Consider the following 12358-nt stretch of genomic DNA (forward strand, 5'->3'; position numbering starts at 1 on the left):
GTATAATGTCTTGTGACGTCCACGGCCTACCCCAGTTACCACTACTGTGCATGTGTGTCAAGGACAGAAAGGCAGATGTGGCAGTGGAAGGTGTCAAAGCAGTTTGGAGAGAAAAACAAACAAAAAAGAAAACGATTAATTGATTATTAAATTAGTCATTGATTATTTTAATAATCGATTAGTCGTTGATTAATCGTTGCAGCCCTAGTTGTTAGCAAATCTTCTTCTGACTTTAATCATTCTATCTGCTGATAAACAGCATGCCATGAAAACTTAGGTCATTTAAGTATGTCATGAATTACTGGCTTAAACCTAAAAGTATTAGTTCCACCACAATCTTCTACCCGCTTCTTCCTTTCAAGGTCACAGGTTCACTGGTGCCCATGTCCAGCAGTCATTATAGAGAGGCAGGGTGCACCCATAACATCACATAGACACAAACAACCATTCACTCTCACTCACACCTATAGGGACAAATTAACGGTGTATTCACACCTGACACAACTGGTCCACTATAAACGGACCAGACTCTGTTTCCCCATTTGATCCAGAACTTTTATGCAGGTGTGAATACACTCAGGCGAACCCTAGTGCGTATCAACCGGACCAAGACCACCTCAAAAATGGGTCTCAGCCCAGTTGTTTCTCATCTCTTTGAGAAAGTTGCAAATGCTTTGGTACATCCATGCAAACGAACCTGTGTAATTCTCTGCTGTTTCCTACATTATCAGTTGCTTTTGTAATGTTAATCAAAATACATGTGTAGCAAAAAACATACATTTCTTCAAGTAATGCTGGATCTTTAAATAACCATGTCTTTTAACACCTCCCAAAAGTTGAAAAGGGAGTGTAGTGGCTGTTTACTAAACGTGTGTTGAGAACAGCTAATTAACATTTAATACCATTTGTAATACTGACCAGGACTGAGTTCATTAGGGGAAGCGTGTCTGTTTATTTCATGCTCCACAACTGAAAAAAAGCCCAACAATGATGACTGTCAGCTCAGCAAACACATCAGCCAGGTTTGTTCTCCATCTCACCATCTGTTGCTGGTCCACCCACACAATCCTTTATCACACTTGATCTGAACAGTAGCCTGCCAGCGCCCAGCAGGGCAAAGCAGATGGTGTGGGCAAAGGCAAATCTCTTCGTCTTTACTAGGAGGCAAACTAGAATCAAATGGTCAGTGAAGAAAACATTCAGTTCAGTTCCAGCTCTGATTTATTTGGCTCACCTGAAATCATGCTTGTTTTATTTTATTTTTTCCAACACATCAAAGCAGCTGGGAGAAACACTGCATGCAACTATAGCTAACTGTTTTCTCCTTCAAGCTATTAGATGGGTGATGCTCTGCTTCTTTTAGCTAGTCTTTTGCTACTTTGTTTGCATTTTTAAAGCTTTAAGCTACTTTTTGCTATTTTTATATAGTCTTTTGCTCCTTTAAACTTCTAAATCAGGGGTGTCTAACTCATTTTCACCGAGGGCCACATGAGTGTTATGGTGGCCCTTGAAGGGCCAGTTGTAATGAACTTTGACGTTTCATGTTTAACTTTGACCAAACAGTGTTTTAACATTACCTCTTTTAAACACTGATAAGAACTAAGTGTACAACTGACTAAATCTGAAATAAATGATACAGAAATATTATTAAAAGTAAAACTAATAAAGTTTTACTCACTGATGAGTTTCTAGTGAGTAGCTAATATGCATTATGGCAGATTTTGTTTATGGTGAATGTTGACTTTAAAGCAGCTTATTTTTAGACATTAATGTTGTGCTATCCAACAGCCTATACGCCACGGTCATTAATGACGTATTTCCGGTAAAATTCTTGCCATGCTCCTCCCTTCCACTCCCTGCTTACTGCCTATGTTTTTAGCGTTGGCTGGTCCGTGAAAAAGTCACAAAAGTTAAATCATCTGTGATCTACTGGTATAAAACATGAGTTCTGTTGTGTGCCGTTGTGTCCACTAAGCAGCAGATATGATCGAGTAGTTGGTTTTTCTTCTTTTTCCTCTTGATGAGGAGGTGACAGCAGAGGATCATAGCATCACAGGCAAAACTTATCTTTAAAAGCTCACGCTTGCGTTTGTAATCGGCATTTCTAACCTGAGGATATTCAAGAGCCAGCATCAGAAATGAGAAGACGGAGGTTACAAAAGGGAAATGTCCATTTATCCCCTTTTACTGCCAAGACGAGAGAGGAAAGGCCACCTCCAGACGACAGCTAGCAGGAAGCTAACACAGCAGCCCGACCTGTACAAAGGTAGGTGTATGTGCGCGCAAGTTTGTGTTATATGAAATGTTTTTATGTGACTTTGTCCTGAGTTTTATGCAAAAGTAAAACCTTGTTAGAGTGCATTTTACAGCGTAGACTAAAGCCGAGTGACGAGCGCGCCCCCCTCCTTCCCCCGAGCACCGAGAGCAGCAGAACCTCCGCCTGATAATCATTACGTTTTCAGTTCACTAAYGTCAGGGAAAACGATCCAAACCATACAAGTAGCCCATCGATTTAAAGCTCAGACTCTGCTCTTTCCAACAATATAAGTGTCACAGCTCTACGTGAAAAATTCACAGAACAAGCAGCCACAGAATAACGAAAAAGGCTAAATTATGGAACCATAAACACGAACATCTTTCCTTTGTTTTTATGGCTTTAATCCACTCTGGAGTGATTTTTTTTCCCACTTGGTTGGACCTGTATGTCTCCTGTGTTAATGTTGGTACATGTAATATGCTAATTCTGTACTGTGGAGATCATTAAGAGTCGTCGTTGTGTGAAAATATCTTTCACTAACACTGTGTTGACCGTGAACCAGAAGTGTTGGGAGTGGCATCCAGTGCTGGGCCGGATGTCCGTGGCATATAGGCTATTAAAGCCAACAGCTCAGGGGGCAGGACAATTGTTATCTTTCACCTTTTTAATTTATTTTGTTGCATTCAATCATAAATTTTAAATTTGCCATTGATATAAGAAACAATTTTCATGTTGAGTTTAACACGTGTTCTAGATGGACGGTGCTCTACATCTTTTAACTAGTTTTTTTTTTTTTTGCTACTTTGTTTTTTTGCCTTCCTTTAGCTACTATTTTGCTCTTTTTAGCTAGTGTTTTGCTCCATTAAGCTTGATAATGCACTGCTAACTTTAGCTAGCCTTTTGCTACTTTGCTTTTTCCTACTTGTAGTTATTTTGATTTGATGATTTGATTTGTTGGTGCCTTTATTGTCATTGTACAGAGCACAATGAAATTACATTTACATATAACATTTTTTGCTGTTTTAGCTATTGGTGTGCTCCTTTAAACATTTTGATGGATGGTGCTTCACTTCTTTTAGTTAGTCTTTTGCTACTTTGTTTGCATTTTATAGCTCTTAGCTACTACCTAGCTTTTTAGCTTGCATTTGGCTCCATAGGCGTAACAATGCTCTGCATTTTTAGTTAGTCTTTTGGCTAGTTTGCTTTATCTTGCCTTTAACTACTTTTTTTTCTCTTTTTAGCTTGTGTTTTTCTCCTTTAAGCTTTTAGATGGATGATGCTCTGTTTCTTTTAGCTAGTCTTTTGCTACATTGTTTGCATTTTATAGCTTTTAGCTATTTTGCTCTTTTAGCTACTGTTTTGCTCCTTTAAGCTAGACAATGCTCCACTTCTTTTCTTTTGCCAGTTTGTTTGCCCCATTTTGCTGTTAGCTACCATTTTGCTCCTTTTACTTCAGGGTTCTAGAGGGGCAGTGCTTCTTTTAGTATCAACTCCGCTTCAGCTTCATCTGTAAATTGCAGATGTAATTTAGCACTCAGCGTTCACATCACAGAAAATGTATTTCCGTAGTTTGAAATCTGCTGTCACTTAATAAAAACGGTTGTCCAGTTTAACAAACAACTTCAACTTTTAAATTGTGTGAACTAGGGTTGGGTATAATCGTATCGTGTGCATTTAATCGTCAGAAAAACATTAATCGATTACTTTTTGGCACTTGACGATTAATATGTGTTACGACTGCCGTCGTATTGTTGTGAATGAGTGTGTGTTGCGGTGGTTAAGTATGTAAATGAGTTCCAGGTGCCGTCCGTCATTGGAGGATCGARACCCGGAGCTGAACGGGGATTGGTTACCTCCAGAGGAGGACTGCATAAAGATGGGCCAGGAGGCGATGACGAGAGAGCTCCCCCCCCTCTGCACCATCTAACCGGCCCAGCTGACTGAAGCGCCTCATTAGCTTCAGAGATTGTTTGCAACTGAAATGTAGTYTTGTGAGGAGTTTTGTAGGGGTGAGCTGCCGTTTATTTTGGTATGTATTTTTCTCCTGTTTTTTGAAGAATTAGGAAGGTAAGCTTTTGTATTTGTTTTCTCTTTATTTTTTCAGGTAAGAAGTAATGAACATAATTAAATTCATTTTTGTTTGTTATTTTGGCCTTGGCTCACCCTGAAGTGAAGACACTCCAGTTTATGTATATACACAAGCACTGTAATAAAAATCACACTTTATTTTTCTCTCATTCAATCCGCTTCTCAGTGATTTCTCTTTTTATACCAAAGAATGGTGCAGAGGATGGGAACTTGAAACTTTTTGTTACATCCTGGTTGCTCCTAGACGGGATGTAACATATGATTAATGCCACCAGGCAGACTGACTGGGGATTACTCCGGTCAGTCCACTCAGTCCTCCTCTCCGCTTCAAATATGACGAACATTAAAAATAAAGTTCTGTAGTTTATTTATCTATCTACACAATTTAAAATATGATGTATAGCCTGAAATCTGTAATTTTCACACAATTTGGAACAATTTTTTATAAACAGCAAATCTTTCCCACTAAATTGGTCATGAGACCAGAACATAAGGGTGTCCAGGGGATTAATCGTCAAATTAATCGTTATCGGCTAAATACCACAATTAATCGCGATTAATTTTTTTTGCCAATATCGCCCAACCCTAGTGGGAACACAATTAAAAAGTTGGTTGCAGAAGAAACAGTTCTTCATGTCTGATTAGACAAATATTTCACCATTTTCATTTCCTACATATTAGCTACGGAAGAGGATTAGCGCCACTGAAAAAAGAATTCTGACTTTAATCTCAAACAGATTAAATTTGAGATTAAAGTCAGAATTCTGAGGAAAAAAATGCAAAATTCTGACTTTAATCTCCGAATTCTAAGATAAAAGCCAGAATTCTTTCTTTATTTTCAGTGACCTTAATCCTCTTCCGTAACATAATGAAATGTGTCGCTCTTAAAAATAAGGAACGAAATGTTGCTTATCTTAAGAATAACTTTTTTAAGTTTCCATCAGGAGATCCTAATTTAAATTGATAATAAACACCCCTGCCCTAACCTGCAGTTGGTTTATGCAAAAATAAAGCCAAGATGTTTGTTTGTTTTGTTTTGTTTTCACAGGCAGACAGTCCCGAATGAGTTGTTCTTTCATGAATTAAATCAAACACCAATTAAATGAAGAAAGTCTGACACAGTGACGTAATCCGTTCACGTTAACCTAACACTGCTCGGTTTGTTTCCTCTGTTTATTTATAACTTTCGCCCCAGAAAACAAACTAAAGCTATAATGACTCATGCAAACTAAGCTCTGTTCAGCCAGTCTTTGCTGTTCAACAGGTTTTAAATAAACACAACTGCCTGTCTGAACCCAACAAAAAGAATAAAATAAAAATGCGGAGTGAAAAGTACACGAAGACGCGTTTTGTCTTCTAAAAAAAAAAAAAAAAACAGCACAAATCTGCGACATTGAGGTAAAGTTTGACGACATAAAGAACTTCTCGGTGCGTTCACTGTCCCTCGGGAAATCAATAAAGATAGAAAACTTTTGCTTTTCCGTAAAGCAAAGCGACATGTTATTACAGTTTACATCACTTTTATTGTTGTTCTTTTTTTCTATTACGTAATCACTGTTTAACTGAGAAACACAAACTTACCATACGCAGCCCTCAGACGAGTACACATCCAGGAAAGGTTTCAAGAGAAGTCAGCCGAGCCGACCAGAACCTCACACGACTTCCTCCGTCTCTCCTCGGGGAAACCAGCTGTTCGAAATAAACATGTAGAGTAACGCGTCTACTTCGAAAGAACAAATAATGGCGGAAAAGACCTAAAAACGAGGTTAGTATTTGTCTGGGTTGAGGGGAGAAACGTAAAAAATAAAAAATAAAAAACGAGAAGGGAACAGAAAGCTTTCCTCCTTTGTTCCTCCTGAACGCAGCAGCCTGTTCAGTGGATGTATCTCACCGTTCAAGTGTCCCCGGCAGCCGCTGATTGGCTGAGCAGTCGGGATCAAGAAAAGGTGATTGATGTCAAGTTAGCCAGAATTACCTGCGCGTCTTCCGGTCAAACCATTTTCAAAAAAACAAAACATTTATTACCAATATTAATTTTACTGATAAAGTCTTGGTAAATAATGTGCAAATATTTATACTCATGATAATAACATTCTTATTAATACTAAACAAAATCTAATTAAAACAGCTACCTTTCATGACAGAATTTTAATTCAAGATAGATGCAAAAGAAAAAAGGTGTTACTGCACAAAATATGTGTTGAGGATAACTCTCAGCTACTACTACACCAAATTAGCTCAATATTTGCAAAGCTGACAGAGTAATAACTATTTAAGTGCTGTATAAGGTTGATTAGCCGTGATGACTCTTGGGGGTAAATTTAAATTGTAATCAGTTGTAGATGCACTTGATTATTTTCTAAGAGTTTCATTTTTTTATTTCGTTTTATTTTGTTTGGTTTTATTTTTTATTTACAGTTATTTAACCACACTGTAAAAAATGAAATGTTGGATTTACTTAACCATGTCATGTTACCTGGTTCCACTTAACTGAGTTGAGTAAATTCAAAGCAATATACCAGTTTTTTTTAGCCAAAGAACATGAGTATGTTGCTTTGAATTTACTCAACTCAGTTAAGTGGAACCAGGTAACATAACATGGTTAAGTAAATCCAACATTTCATTTTTAGAGTGCAGGCAAGTACCGTTGAGATCTCAGATCTCTTTTTCAAGGGCGGTCTGGGCCTGGAGGCAACCTATTGTACATGATTTTAGGGGTGGGCAAAACCGGAGTACCCAGAGAAAACCCACACAAGCACGAGGAGAACATGCAAACTCCACACAGAAAGACCCCAGGTTAGGGTTGGGCATAATCGTATCGTGTGCGATTAATCGTCAGAAAAACATTAATCGATTATTTTTGGGCACTTGATGATTAATATGATTAATGCCACCAGTCCGCTCAATGCTCCTCTCTGCGTCCAATATGACGAACATTAAAACAACAAAAAAGTTCTGTAATTTATTTATCATAACTCCAGTTTTTCTTGGTCTAACAACACAATTAAAAATTTGATGTGTAGCCTGAAGTCTGTAATTTTGACAAAATTTGGAACAGATTTTTATGAAGAGCAAATCTTTCCCACTAAATTGGTCATGTGACCAGGACATGAGAGTGTCCAGGGACTCCAAGGCATTAATCGCCAAATTAATCGTTATTGGCTAAATACCACAATTAATCGTGATTAATTATTTTGCCAATATTGCCCAACCCTACCCCAGGTCTGAACCGGGCATCTAACCCAGGACCTTCTTGCTGTGGGGCGTCGGTGCTAACCACTGAGCCGTTATGCCGCCATCTTGTAATATTTCATTAAAATATGTGTTGAGGTTCATTATACTTTAAAGGATTCATGCCTATTTTTAAAACAAATGTTTTTAAGGATACATGTGCACAACTCTGAGTGTTTGTTGTGGATGAGTCTACCACTTTTTGTATTAGCTGAGGTCACCTAGCTGTGGCACCCATTTTAAATGTGACTGACTCCAAAAATTAAAGAGCAGTAGAAGTTTATCCATTGCTTACTTTCTGAGAATTGTATTCAAATCCATCTACAGCTGCATGAGATATTTTGCTAACAATACAGACAATAAAACACACTGGCAAAAAAAATATTCTACTTTCACCATGTGGTGATGTGATAATATCATTGGGTACTTTTGGTGCTTGTTGTCCTGAGTGTGTAAATGGGATAATTTCCATGCTTTTATTTTGTAGAGACAGTACTTTGTTTCCTGTTAAGCTATGTGGTGTTTTCTTCACACTGAAGCAGGGTGGAGGCATTCGTGCCTAACATACTTTTATTCTGCCTGATACTTCTGGAATTTGTACAGATTATGACTGGTTAAAAAATGATATCGTTTTGCCTTGAAATTTGGCCTTATAAAGTGTGAAGAGTTTGTTTTGTTTATTACACCTGAATAAATGTACGGTTACGTCTAATCTAACCAACATCAGAGCAACTAGAACACCTGATGTTTAGAACGCAAACTCAGGGATTTTCTTCAGCTCACTGCTGCAGTGTTTTTACCATAACCACCATGACCCCAGCTACACAGTAAACAAACAGGCTAATCCAAAACCTAAACAATAACCAAGCATTTTATACAGGAATTCATTCCTCTTTCATGCCAGAGATTTAAAAAAATTCTTGTGATGGGAAAAACAGAGTTGTACTGGTTTTGTTCAAACCTTGTCAATGACATCATGCAGAATCTCATACGATATTGTAAAATCTTGAAGATCATCCACTGTTTTTATCCAGTTCTTCCTTTCCAGGTCACAGCGTCCACTGATGTCCATATCCAGCAGTCACTCTGTGAAGGGTGGGGTACAGCCTGGACAGATCGCAAGTCCTTCACAAAAATCTTGAAGATGCGTTCATAGAATGTGTTGAGGATGACTTAATTTCAACCACCTGAAATTTAGCTCAATATCTGGCTGTGGTGGCCATCTTAAATGAGGATGACTCCAAAAGGTAGTCCATTATAGATGTAGCCTACATCCAATGAGTACTCTATAATAGTTTCATTAAATCTGTTCACCGGTTTATTAAAACCTTTTACTAACGAGACAAACAAACAAAGGGTTAACACATGCAATAAAAATGCGTTATCACAAACAACTCCTTAATCTCCTTTACTTTAGGTTTTAGTAGACCTGTTTTCTGTCCAAACAGTCTTCTGTGCCACCTCTGTAAGAGATTCGGATGCAGAGAAATAAAAGAAAGCAACCGGGCTCAGTCTGTAATAAAAGCCTGGATGAAATTAAGCTCACAGTGAAACTCTAGACAAATATTTCCCAGTTTAGCCAGTCTCAAATCAATTCAATGAGTCCCAAAGAATGGTATTAAACACGGCAGTTATCGTGTGACAGTCTGTTTGATACAGAAAAGTGATCTTCCTTGCTATTCTCCGGTGATTCACTACAAGAATAGTTCCACATTTTTGGTAAACTCCCTTTTCTTTCTTGCAGAGGGTTACTCGAGAAGATCAATACCACTCTCGTTTCTGTCCATTAGATGTGAAGCTGCAGCCAGGAGATGGTTGGCTTAAGAATGAAAAAATGGTGCTGGGTGGAGGGATGTATCTTTCTATAAGCTCTCACGATAAGCACTAAAACCAAACAAAAAAAAAATGTTACTAAATTAGAGAGCTGATCTCAGAAAGACAGGGACAGCTTCAGCCGAGCATGACTCATAGCTCCCATGCTGTGTGTGCACGCAGTGCGTTTATGGTGTTGTGTAAGGGGCAAGCCTTGTGCATATCTGCTGTCTGTGAAGGAGGTTCTGACACGTGTCGCCTGGCGTGTGTGTGCCTGCCTGCTTTTCAGTACTGACTTCAGACAAACCTGCCTTGGCTGTTCCTCCCAGCCTGCACGAAGCTTACCTCGAGTCCTCTGAGAGGCACTTTGCATCAGATGTTTTCATTCTGTCTCTCATTACGTCTTCTCTTTCACTACCCCCTACATATGCCCCTTATCTTTCTCCCAGCATGACCCTGTTTGTCTGTTCTTTCACTGTTTCTACACGTCACGTCTTATTTTTCCCCTTCCTGCACTCGTTATAAAGTGGGTCATAAGAAAATACCGTTACCTGCTGATAGTGAAGCAGAATCACAGAATCACTACAGGGATTTCAGCTTGTTAGAAAATATAGGGGAGTGACTTGTCTTGACTTGGTTGAACGTCTGTTCATTTAGCGTGTGAAGCAACGTGCGTGCGCAGTCGTAAAAAAAGGAAAGAAACGAACATCTTGTTTCAATTCTACGACTTCCTGTTTCAAGTTATAAAGAATCATCTGCTCCTCACCAGGTCTCAAAGCAATAAACACAAAGAAAAGTATGTCAGCAATGATCCATTCTTCTCCACTTATCCATGGTTAGATGGCACATGTGTTGGGTCCCTGTAACATTTTCCAGCTCGTTTGAGGAAATCTTAAGGTGTTCCCAAACCAGAGTGGATACTGTAGCATTAAAGGACCCCCCTCCTTTTGTGACCTGTGACCTACTGTCATCAATCAACATTCTGCCCTCATAGGTTATTGATATACTGTATCTTCGAATAAGTGTTTACATACCGAGGCTTTCACAGTCTCACCAGTAGATTGTTTTTTATGCCTTTTCTAAGAACATGATTTGGGAAAGATAAAATTTGCTCAATTATTGGAGAAGTCTTGTGAAATGTAGAAAATGAATGTTGATGATTTTTACTTGTGCATTTATCAAATATGAAATTAGTCCAATGGTTTGACAATGATCATTTCTTTTGTCTTACAGGAGACAAGTGAGTGATTCAGATCGTTTGAACATGAAAAGATAAGTGCAGATGTTTAAAGGCTTCCGCATGGTCCATCCAAACCTACGAAGTCGGCTCTCATTGACATAGTTGCATATCACTTTGTTCTCAGCTTTGCATTGCATCTTGACAAAAGGACTTGGCTGAACTTTTCGCCCCCCTTGGGATACAAAGTTATTGTGTGACTGGTCAGAAGTTTGTTGGCGTGTTTCTTTCAGGCTGAAAATCACTCGGATGGGGGTTTTTTGCTTCAACTATTACTGATTGTTGTACCAACAACCAGACTGTTGATGTCTCTGGTAGATACCCTCCAGAACGAGACGCCTATAAAGACAGCCAAATGGACAAAAACTCCTAGATGGAGACAGCACAAACAAGCACAGAGGAATCCATCTGCCAAAAAGTGTGGTGCTCTATCCACGACAGATTTGTAGCCAAAGAATGGCAAATATTGGAGTGTAGACTGACCATAAACATCCACTGTTCTCTGAATAGGAATTGTTGCCATCAGGGAGGAGACTGAGTGTGCCACTGTGTAAGACCAACAGACTGAAACTGTATTTTATTCCTGCTTCAATCAGACTGTTGAACTCCAGCAACAATGTTCTTTCTGTGACTCTTAGCTATTTACCAGGTTGCATTTTGCAGCTAATATTGTATATATTGTACTTGTTACTTGTTGTGTTGTTGATTGACGTTTTTGAGCTTAAGTTTTTCTCCTTGTGTGTTGTTTTAACAATTTGTATTTACAGCTGTGTAGCACTTGCCCAAGACAAATTTCCTGCAGGGGACTTTAAAGTATATTCTATTCCATTCCAACTCTGGCGTGAAGAAACTGTGACAGGTACAGCAGCAGGAGGGCTTTCCCAGGAGCTCTATGCTGTGTGCAAAAATGAACCTCCCACTACGATGTGACCACTCGTCAACTGGTCAGCTGCCAATCAGCTATGCTGAACCCTTCAGGCTTCCCGACTCTTATCAGAAACCTTTGGTGTCTGACAGTGTTGAGGCCCTTGATAACTGCAGATAGACTGTGGATCATCAAACTGTTTTTCAGTTTTTTGTGTCCTTCCCATGATGGTCATCCCTCACATTTTTGTTAACTTAAACATATCTTTGTAAAATCCAGCAGAGTAAATCCATCTAAAGACGGATTTATGCCCCTGACTCCATCAGCTGACAACCCCCAACCTTCCCCAAAGCTATCACCATCACCTCAGGTAACCTTAGACAGGCGTTTACGCACTGCAGGGCCGGCCCCTGCCCGACTTCTAACCCGGGTTCAGCGGTAGTGCATAGGCATAGTAGGGCCGGTTCCAGCCCGAGTTCCGGAACCTGGCCAGGCAAGGTTCCAATCGGACTGGCCCGGTTTGACGACATTTGTTTTGCTCTGACGAGTCAAAACGAGTCTGGCAAATCATTAAAAAACATATAGATCTATGAAAAAGCAACTGCTTTCATAACGGTAGCATGTAACAAGCTAATATTGCTAGCTTACTCGTCGATGCCGTCTGCTTCTCGCTATAGCCGCTTTCTTTTGCTGTTGTATGGCCAAGTGCAGCCTTCGGAAACTCTCCGCTCTTCTGCGCATCACCATTCGTCGTCTCACTTGACGTTTAAGGACCGTTATGCGCGCTTTTCCGGTAAACAGTTTCCACCCACTTCGAGGCGGCTCTGATGACAGTGCAAAACATCCAGGGCTGGGCAGGGCCGGACCT

Source organism: Austrofundulus limnaeus, unplaced genomic scaffold (assembly GCF_001266775.1).
Source record: "Austrofundulus limnaeus strain Quisiro unplaced genomic scaffold, Austrofundulus_limnaeus-1.0 Scaffold1096, whole genome shotgun sequence".
Taxonomy (NCBI): domain Eukaryota; kingdom Metazoa; phylum Chordata; class Actinopteri; order Cyprinodontiformes; family Rivulidae; genus Austrofundulus; species Austrofundulus limnaeus.